The sequence below is a fragment of the Rissa tridactyla genome, chromosome 6, assembly GCF_028500815.1.
Source record: "Rissa tridactyla isolate bRisTri1 chromosome 6, bRisTri1.patW.cur.20221130, whole genome shotgun sequence".
Classification (NCBI taxonomy): Eukaryota; Metazoa; Chordata; class Aves; order Charadriiformes; family Laridae; genus Rissa; species Rissa tridactyla.
In genome coordinates this window covers 53,675,230-53,684,713 of record NC_071471.1, presented here as the reverse complement: position 1 = coordinate 53,684,713, position 9,484 = coordinate 53,675,230, and positions in this window count along the sequence as shown.

Sequence of the window (9,484 nt, the reverse complement as noted above, 5' to 3'; positions counted from 1 at the left end):
GCCTTCCCCCACCTCCGAGCCCCCAAGGCAGGGGCAAAATATTTCCTCAGATCATCCTGCTCCCTCCACTGCTGCCCTGCTCCAGTATGCCAGTCCTCCTCCCTTCAGCCACTTCCACAACACAGGTGAATCCCAGCACCACGTAGACCTCTGGCTGGAGCAAAGGTTAGGGATAATTTAACAGAGCAATGACACAGTGCCTGAGCCTTACTGAGCTTCTTATTCAATAAATATTGCTTGACCAAACTGATGCAAAGCAAAAGACTTGCAAAAAAGGAAACCCAGACGACTGATGATCCCTTTGCAAATCCAGGAATGATTTAGTGAGAGATAATGAAAAACTGAGCAGGTAATTGTGAGCGCAGATGGTCAGTGAGAGATTCCCAGGCCACTGGGAAAAGCGTTGGGAGTAATTAGCTACAAAATTACACATTAATATTAAGGAAAGGCCCCATAATCTTTGGAGCACTTTGCTGTTCCTTTCATCAGGTCTTTTCTCTGGAATGTGAAAGTTTGGGTTCTTAGTTCCTCAGCAAAACGTCAACGTGATGTAGCCACTAACTACCTAGGAATTAGAGGTGAACCCACCTTATTAGCACATCTGGCTCTCTTCATAGGCAGCTTTCCCATATTAGCAAGCTGAAGGAAATCAGCTGCATTTGTGGCCTCAGCCATCCTGACACTCATTATGGTCTGGATTTATTAGGCCCTGGTGTGGTATAGGTCAGAAGACAGTATGGGAAATGCCTCTGCTTCTTGGAACTGGGTGGGGATGTTGCCACTGAGGATGTTATCTAGGAGCTGCTGTGATGCTACAAGACCAGGTTCAGTACTAGCTTCTGGTGAGTATCTTCCTGTTTTATAAAGCTACTTGCTCCCAAGTCATCCTGAGAGTCCCTCAGACAAAACAAATATGTAGCTTTGAGACTAGCAAAGGCAAAATGAAAAAAAAAAAAAAAAAAAACAAAAAAAACAAAAAAACCCCAAAACTAACAAGGTCTAGAAGCTGAAGCCAGAGAAATTCAAACTGAAAACAGATTTCCAAGTGTGGAACTGATTAGCCTTTGGAACACATTCCCCAAGAGAGGGGGGGAAAGCCCCAATCCTTCCTATGTCTTTAGATAGGGGCTGAACGCCGTGGTGCTAGCAACATACAGCTTGCTGGGCTCTCAGGAGACGTGGGGTGAGGTTCTCTTTCCTCTGTTACCAATAGGGTCAGATGAGATGAGCTAATGATCCCTCTGGCTTCAGCAATCCATATGGAGAAAGCCCCAGTTCCAAGGGAGCATTCCTCAGTCCATCTGTGATTAATAACACCAGTACATCATCAGCCATCCCAGCACTGCTTGGACCGAGGTTGAGGATGGCTCCTGCTGTTACACAGGAGACAGATTTGGGGTAAAAGGCCTCTATTTCTGGTCACAAAGGTTGCCCTTCAGTTGGAGGGACGGAGGCATGGCAGCGAGAGAAGGCTGCAACCCTGTCCCTGCTCCACGCACCCCCTTGACTCTGGAGGGGGGTGTCTGCTCACATAGGTCCTCTCTGGCAGGAGTGCTCACACTGGTGATCTTTTCTCATAGGAACTCCCTGAGTGGCTTCTTTTGTCCCCTTTTACCCTGACCCTTATTTGTCCCTCATTCTCTCCTCTGTCTCTTTGAGGACCTCCTCTTTCCTCTCAGCCCCAGTTGCCAAAGCTCAAGTGACAAGTCATCAGCACCTTCCGGCTTCCTCACACTTGTGGTGCGCTCTGATTAGGGCCAGTGGTCTATTTCCAGGGTCTGAAAGAGGTGGTAGGACATTTATTTTCTGTCCTTTGCAGCCACTGTATCAGAGCAGGACCCAGGGCCCTTTAGGAGAGGAGCCGCCTGAATGCTGCTGTGGAGCTCTTTGGCTTATGCTCTTGGACTCATTCCCACCTGTGAAGTCTGATCTGTCGTCCCCTGCCTGACACGACACCACCCTTTGGCTCATCAGTGTGTCCTCAGCTCTCATGCCTTCCAGCGCCTCCCTCTACAGCCAGCTGATCCGCACCGTAGCTGCCGAGGAAAAACGGTGACCTGTTACTGCTTCCTTCCCACTGCCAGCAAAGGGTGACCTGAAACATGTGCTGGTGTTGTGAGCTGTCAGAACGAAGAGGGTGCTTTAGGCTTTCAGCAAACCCAAGCCAGACCACCACGGCTTGAAGTTTAGCACAGTCTGTGGAGAGGTGGAAGAACACAACCTAAGAACAGAAGGAGAGAGGTTTAAAATGCTGCTGTAGCTGACTGAAACCTCCAAAACGTGTGTGATTCTTCCACCCTAAAGATCTGCAATCACTTCCAGCTGCCTAGCATGCCGCGTGATTTATTGCAGTGCCTGGAAGAAGATTTTGGCTGTGCTGAAATGTGTTTGTACGTTGCCTGTAAAAACAGCAAATCTGAAGGAAAGACTCTCTGGATGTGGTTCAGAGTGTGTAACAAAACCCAAATCGCCAAGTCCTTCCATACACAGTACCACAGCAATACATAAAATCAATATAAGTTTAACATCTAGCACACGCTATCTGATTGCCTCTGGGCACCAGAGAGACACTTAAAATACTTCAGACTACGCTGTACAATTCCTACGCAAAGGGAAGACTACTTACATGAGCAAATGCCAAGCCCCATTGCATAGCCTGGCCCATGTTTTCTAAATTATGAGCCTTCCCACAGGGCAGAGCACTAGTGAAATAGTTCTGCACAAAATATTTCGAAAAGGAGGAGGAAAAAGGGAGGAAATACTTCTTTCTTTCAAAAGATAAATACTATGAATGCAAACAGGAATCAAACCTTGTATGCCAGATCTACAGCCACAAAATCAGCTGGGTGGCTACCATCATGCGAAGTACCCACATTCAAAATTAAGGTCCTCATAGTAACTTTCAGTGCTTTCCTCAGCTTGGTTGTCCCACTATTCCTTCTATCTGCCTTATTGCCTGCTAAGCAAACTACCCCAGCCCTGTTACTGAGGGACTGGTACCCTCCTCAGCCCCTTGGGATCTCCAGAGCAGACATCTGGTGGTGCCAAGAAAGGGGGGAGATTTCAGGGGCATTTCCAGAATGTAACTATTGTACAAGCCTGCACTCCCTTACTCTTGCATCCCATCTCCCAGTTTGATTTTCTCTCTGTCCACCGTTATTATCACTGGGACAAGGCCCCACTGTGCAGGAGTTGCACAAACACAAAGTGATAAAGACAAGTCCCTACCTGATAGATTTCATGGTTGAAGATCTGCTCTGCTGGGCTCTGAAGCGAATATACATGCTGCAAGGAATGCAAATCTCTATCTCTTCATTGGGTGTTGGAGAAGCATCACACCAGACACGGGATGTCTTGTCAAGCAAGTAAAGAAGAACAGATCATCTAATGTCACATTCTCCTCTTTCACCATATGCAAGATTCGGTTAACAGAAAGTATTTCAGTTCCTTGGAAGGGTGGAGTAATGTAAAAAGATAATGCAGAAGTGACAAGGAGAAGCAAGGCCTCCCAGTCATTCAGTTACAAGAGATGAAGCCCGGAGAGGGATGCTCTGCGGGCAGGAGATGGGTAGGTCGGAGCTGCGCAGCTCGCTCTGCACGGTTCCCACGTGGCCGGCTCCCATGTGAGTCTTAGCAGCGCTCACCCCGTGTATCACTGCTTTGGGCACCCAGCCATCCCGGCTCCTCCTCTCCCTCCCCTCCGCTTCCCCTCCCTCCTTCCTCACTTTTAACTACTTAAAGATTTCTCTTTCCTGCTGCCATATTATTTGTTGCTGACTTTGGACATTCTTTACTGCCTTTCATCAGGCTTCCCAGTGCTCACACACTGTGCGTTGGCTTGGCCTGCTCTGCCTTCCGTTTGTGCAAAGACAAAAGCTTTATCTGTTGCCCAGAGACCATGGTGACTTCAGGGATTTCCTGGTGCCAGCACCTAATTGCAAACAAATGAAAGTCCCCAGCTATGTCCCCAGCAATACTGCGTCTTCAGTGGGAGGGCCTGATTCTGCTCGCTCTGCACTGCGGGAGTAGGGAAATGCTCGTGATTTACAGCAGTGTGTCTCAGAGTGCCTTCTGGCCTTCAGCAATCTAGCTGCCTTGGAAGAGAAGGCATGAAAGCCACACGATGCTCGTGACGTGAATATCTCAAATGTCTGCTTTCCCTTAACGTCAATGAATAAAGGGTAGTTGATTGCAATGAGCAACTTGGACGCTCTTCAGAAAATCCTCACAGAGCACAGAAGCGAACGGCACAACGTTTCCACTCCTTTTCTGCCTCTCTCTGAAACCCACGAAGGGACCATGGCTCCGTGACAAGGACAGCCAGAGAGAGGCATACGGAGCAGGGCATCAGACTGGAAGCGTGTGGCTCACATGCCGCGCACAGACACTCCTCTGCCCAGCACCCAGAGCTGCTTGAGAATTAGAATTTCAATGAGGAGAAAGAGGGAGAGATTCCCAATACTCTGACATTTGTTTTTATTATAAGCAGGACAGAAAAAGTCTGAATATCATGTTTTCTAATGGAATGGACAGTTTGGAAAGGATTCAATCAGGAAATGACAAAGTCATTTGTTCTGCTCAAATCGACAGAGGCTTGGATTTGCTTACATATCATACTGACTCATAGGAGTTGTAGTTCCAGCAGTCCACACCATCCTGGGTTTTCCAGGCTAGTCTACATCTCCTGTGCTGCATTGCTGTTGTGGCCCATCTATGACTTATTGGAACATGTCAGCCAAAGGGGTTTCATGAGGTTTATTGTTTCTCCATAGCACCTAACTTATAAAAGATACTGAGAGCATGAGGAAGAGTCTGGGAACTTGGACAAACACTGAGCAGGTTGAAATCTTTTCATCAGGATTTTTGCCCCCAGCAGAGAGTACAAAAATTTCTGCAAACTTCCCCTGAAAAACTTCAGTTTCATAGAATCATAGGGTTGGAAGGGACCTCTGGAGATCATCTAGTCCAACCCCCCTGCCACAGCAGGGTCACCTAGAGCAAGTTGCACAGGAACGCATCCAGGTGGGTTTTGAATGTCTCCAGAGCTGGACACTCCACCACCTCTCTGGGCAGCCTGTTCAGTGCTCTGCCACCCTCAAAGGAAAGAAGTTCCTCCTCATGTTTAGGTGGAACTTCCTATGCTCAAGTTTGTGCCTGTTACCTCTTGTCCTGTCCTCGGCACCACTGAAAGGAGCCTGGCCCCATCCTCCTGACACCCACCCTTTAAGTATTTATAAGTGTTGATAAGGTCCCCCTTCAGCCATCTATTTTCCAGACTGAAGAGACACAAATCCCTCAGTCTTTCTTCATAAGAGAGGTGTTCCAGTCCCCTAATCATCTTGGTAGCTCTCTGCTGCACCCTCTCCAGCAGTTCCCTGTCCCTCTTGAACTGGGGAGCCCACAGCTGGACACAGTACTCCAGGTGTGGCCTCACCAAGGCAGAGTAGAGGGGGAGGATGACCTCCCTCGACCTGCTGGCCACACTCTTCTTGATGGACCCAGTTTCATGAAAACTACTTTTAAGTGCGCAAATACTCTGGCAGAAAATTCTCAATCGCCTCTAAATTTTTGACAAGTTATCACTTAGCTGCTATTCCTTATTTTATTTGCCACTCTTCAGCTTATTCAACTTCACTGGGAAATCATTCTCGGCTATTGATCGGGAGATAAACAATCCCAAGTCCTGCCAGCGTTATTTCTTCTCAAGCGCCTCCTTCCCCTTGGAGGGCTTCCCAAACTTCATATGAAGTGCACACTCCACATGAAGAAATCACTCCTGGGGCCCGTCCCACTCTTCCACCTCTGTCCCACGGCACCTGCATGTGCTTATTCTGTGGGTCTGCACAGGCTTACCCCAAACAGGAATCCCACCGTCCTTGTGAGGGCAGGTAGCAGAAAGAGGAGAGGGGGGATTATTCTTGCCGGTTCTCTAACAAACAGATCTGGATAAAAATTTTTTTGTCAGACTGATTTTCTTGGAATCCAAACATTCAGTGGGAACGTGGCCATGCTGGTTAAACTTTAGTGGGAAAGTCCAAATGCTCTGAGGTGACTTTTTCATTCACTCTCAATAGTGCTCAATTGTTTCATTTTCTTAATATTGAAACCTGTCGTCCTGATAAGGTAAAATGGCTTGTTTTGACTTCACTATTTCAAATATGATCTAATAATATAACACAACAGGGCAACATCAAAAGTAGATGGTTTTATCTTTTTGAAATTAAATATAATCCCAAATCAAATAATTTTTGTGGAAAAGGTCTTCCTGCAAGAAGTTATGATATTCTTACTTCCCCTGAGCCAACCAGTAATGGAAACAAATGGCAAAACATCAGCAGTTCTCAGGAAAAAGAGATTTCTTTTTTTTTTTTTTTTCCCCCGCTCCTAGCAGCCTCTCAAGACCTTGGTTTGGGAGAGAGGAGCTTAAGGGGAGCAGAAGAAGAATTTTTGCACCCAGCCATACCATAGCATTGCCGTGCTGCTGGCCCCTGTCCCCAGCAGCAGGGAGCCTTAGTGGTTAGAAGCTGGAGGTGTGGGGGTGCCCAACAACGATGCTCTGGCAACATCAGTGCCTGAAAACCGTGGAAAGCAGCGTGTGCAGCAGCCAACCTGGACGAGTCTTTTATGTACATTTCCCTTTGGGGGCTGTTGTGCAATGGATTTGAATTAGGCTCAAGATATGAATCTATAAATGTGGTATTTTTGGTCATGCTGCCTGTTTCATATTAAACCTCTGCAGCTTGCCTCTTTCTCTTTTTTTTCGCTTTAGCAGCTGTGCGGGGTGCAGAGCACTGCCTCAACATCACCCAAAAAAAAAGTAGGAGAATCAGGGGAGGAGGGCAAAGGTGCGACCTTTTCCTACCGGCACAATATTTGGGGCCTCAGTGGTGGGTGAACTGAAAGACCAGAGAGATGTTAATCTGAGGAAAAAGGCAAAATCTCAGATTCTAAATCTTGTCCATGTTAGAAATAAGGAAGAGCATCTTACAGACGAAAAATGAGACAGACGATTTCTGGTTTTCTCTGGGTCTGGGGCAGGAGTCCATGTTCAGATGTGCACAGTACACCCGTGACCTCTAGTCCTTCTTGGTCTGTACAATCAGGACCCAGACCACCACAGAAGCAAGTACTGCGCAAGAAGACAGACATTCCAGTCCCTGGTAGGTGGGTTGGGTTTTTTTTTCCCCATCTCTGGCACAAAATTTCACCACAACTAAAGGTGAAGATAGAGTTTTTAATGCAATTTTATTCCAAACTGAGAACAATCTATTCTTTTACCTTACCTGTCTCCTGAATCAGATATATCTGTGAAACTGCTTTGAAAGCGTCATATCTGTATAAGAAATCAATCTAATTCTTGACTTTTTAACACAGAGAGCTGTCTCTAGCACAACTGTGTGCTTTTGCTCATTGCACACACCTGTCTCTGTAAAAGCAGGATCAGGTCCAAATGACTGCAAGTTATTTTGTCCACCTAGAAAAAAAGATTAAAAAAGGGGGGGCTAAATAGTTTCAGGTATGTGGATTTAATAACATGAAGAACAAAGTCTGTGGAGTTATTTTGGATTTTTACTGTATAACCAGTACTAGAACTTGGCCAAGTATCCTCCCCTTGGACTTCTCATCATTTCATTTTACTAGTTACTTAGGACCTGTGGATCCTAACTCTTTGAACATTTGCCTTCAGAGGAATTAAATTAGATTATTGGTAGCTTTCATCCTGCAGTCCCAGTTGCTCAGACTTTGGCAAATGTCCTACTGAGGAGCAACCTTTGGGACAGAAATGCAGAGAAGGCTGAGACAAAACCCATGCTAATACACCATAACGAGTAACAAACCAAACCATCAGAGCTGGAAGGCTTGCTCTTTCCCAAACGCAGAGATGTGCCTGTTGTCCGTGGGTCAGATATGTGCTGCCACACACCCCCCTCAGCAGTAGGAGCAGTGCTCGGTCCTGAAACTTCCTCGGTAGATTGTACAGCAAAATATCCCAATGCCTGGAAGATTGTGAGGGGGGAGGTTGTATATTTTGGTGGGTTTTTTTGTTTCGGTTCTTTTTTTTTTTTTTTTTTTTAAATAAGGGAGCATTTTGATATAGAAAGGAGGAATTTCTAGGCAGGTGCTGCTGGACTGCAGTTACAGAAGACTCACTTCTGAGGGGATGGAATTTGCTTAGGTGGATAGCCCAAGCCATCCGGGATGTACAAGAGCACTTTGCTCTCACCCTGTTTCTCTCAGAGGCTGCATCTTCAGTAAAATGGTGAGTTAGGTGCTAAATCTCTCTGCGTTGCCCCATCAATTCTAATTACCCTTATTGCTCTGCTCACAAGAGTTTCTAGAGAAGATGGGATCTGTTTTTCTAATGCTTTGTCCAAACTTGCATGAGCAAATCACTTTAAAGTATTGTTTAAGGAAGCTATTTAGGAAAATTCCGATAGAAATGAAGTGTTGCGTGACCCCTTCAGTGACCAGCACTCCCCAGTGCTGCAGGGCAGCGGAAGACTGTGCTCCCCTCAGAGATGTCATCTCCTGGAAGCTGGCCAAGAACTGGGTAGGAGCAGCCAGGGCCTTTTGGCGAGGTTTCTGCTGATCCTTCACAACTGTGCAGAGATAAATCAGCAAAGCTGCCTTTGGTAGAGACCAAAGCACCCTGCTTCAGAGGGGGCAGATTGCAGCTGCAATCCAAGAGAGGTCTCCTACTGGAGGCTTACCCACCAACTCCTTCTGGACCGTTCCCTGTCACCAAGAGGTGTTGCTGCAAAAGGGTGATGCTGCAGGAGCGGCAGTCAGTTGAGCTAGCTGGCAGGGCCAGGTGAGCTGACGAGACTCCTTTCTTTGCTGAGTCACCACACAGTAAGCTCTGAAAGTCTCCTTTACTTATTTCCAGTGGGATGGAACGACGCTTCCCTTTCCTTTTAAAGAACTACCCAAATGCTTATGTTATGAAGTGGCTGTTGAATTTGAAACGAGTCAGGAACTGACACACTCAGCACAGCCCATCAGCTGGGGACAGTCCATTTCCTGCTTGCTGAAAGCCAGGGAATATTTACAACTTTGTTGGTTTTTTTTTTTTTTTTCCAAGCAGCAAAAAAACTGAACAACGTTACAACAGTGTGCTTGGTTGCTCTGCTAAAATTTATTTGTAATGTCACCTGCTTGCAAGTGCTGCCATACCAGAAGGGGCCCAGATTCAAACCAGGAGGCAAATTAAAGGTGCAGGATTGGGTCCAGGGCACAAAAATGGAGGCCAGCCCCTCTCTTTGCTATCACGAGTGCAAGCATCCCTGCAGGGAGCCCAAACTAAGCACTGCAGAGCAAAGGATACAGCAGCACCTTAGGTATGCAAAACAAAACAAAACGAAACAAAAAGGTGAGGAATTCCCAGAGCTTGGACTTTCCTGAGAAGAACAAGGAGCAGTGAAAGCGGAGAAGCTTCCCACTGCAATGAGTGGAGGCCTGGGGACTCTGGACCTCCTCTTCCATT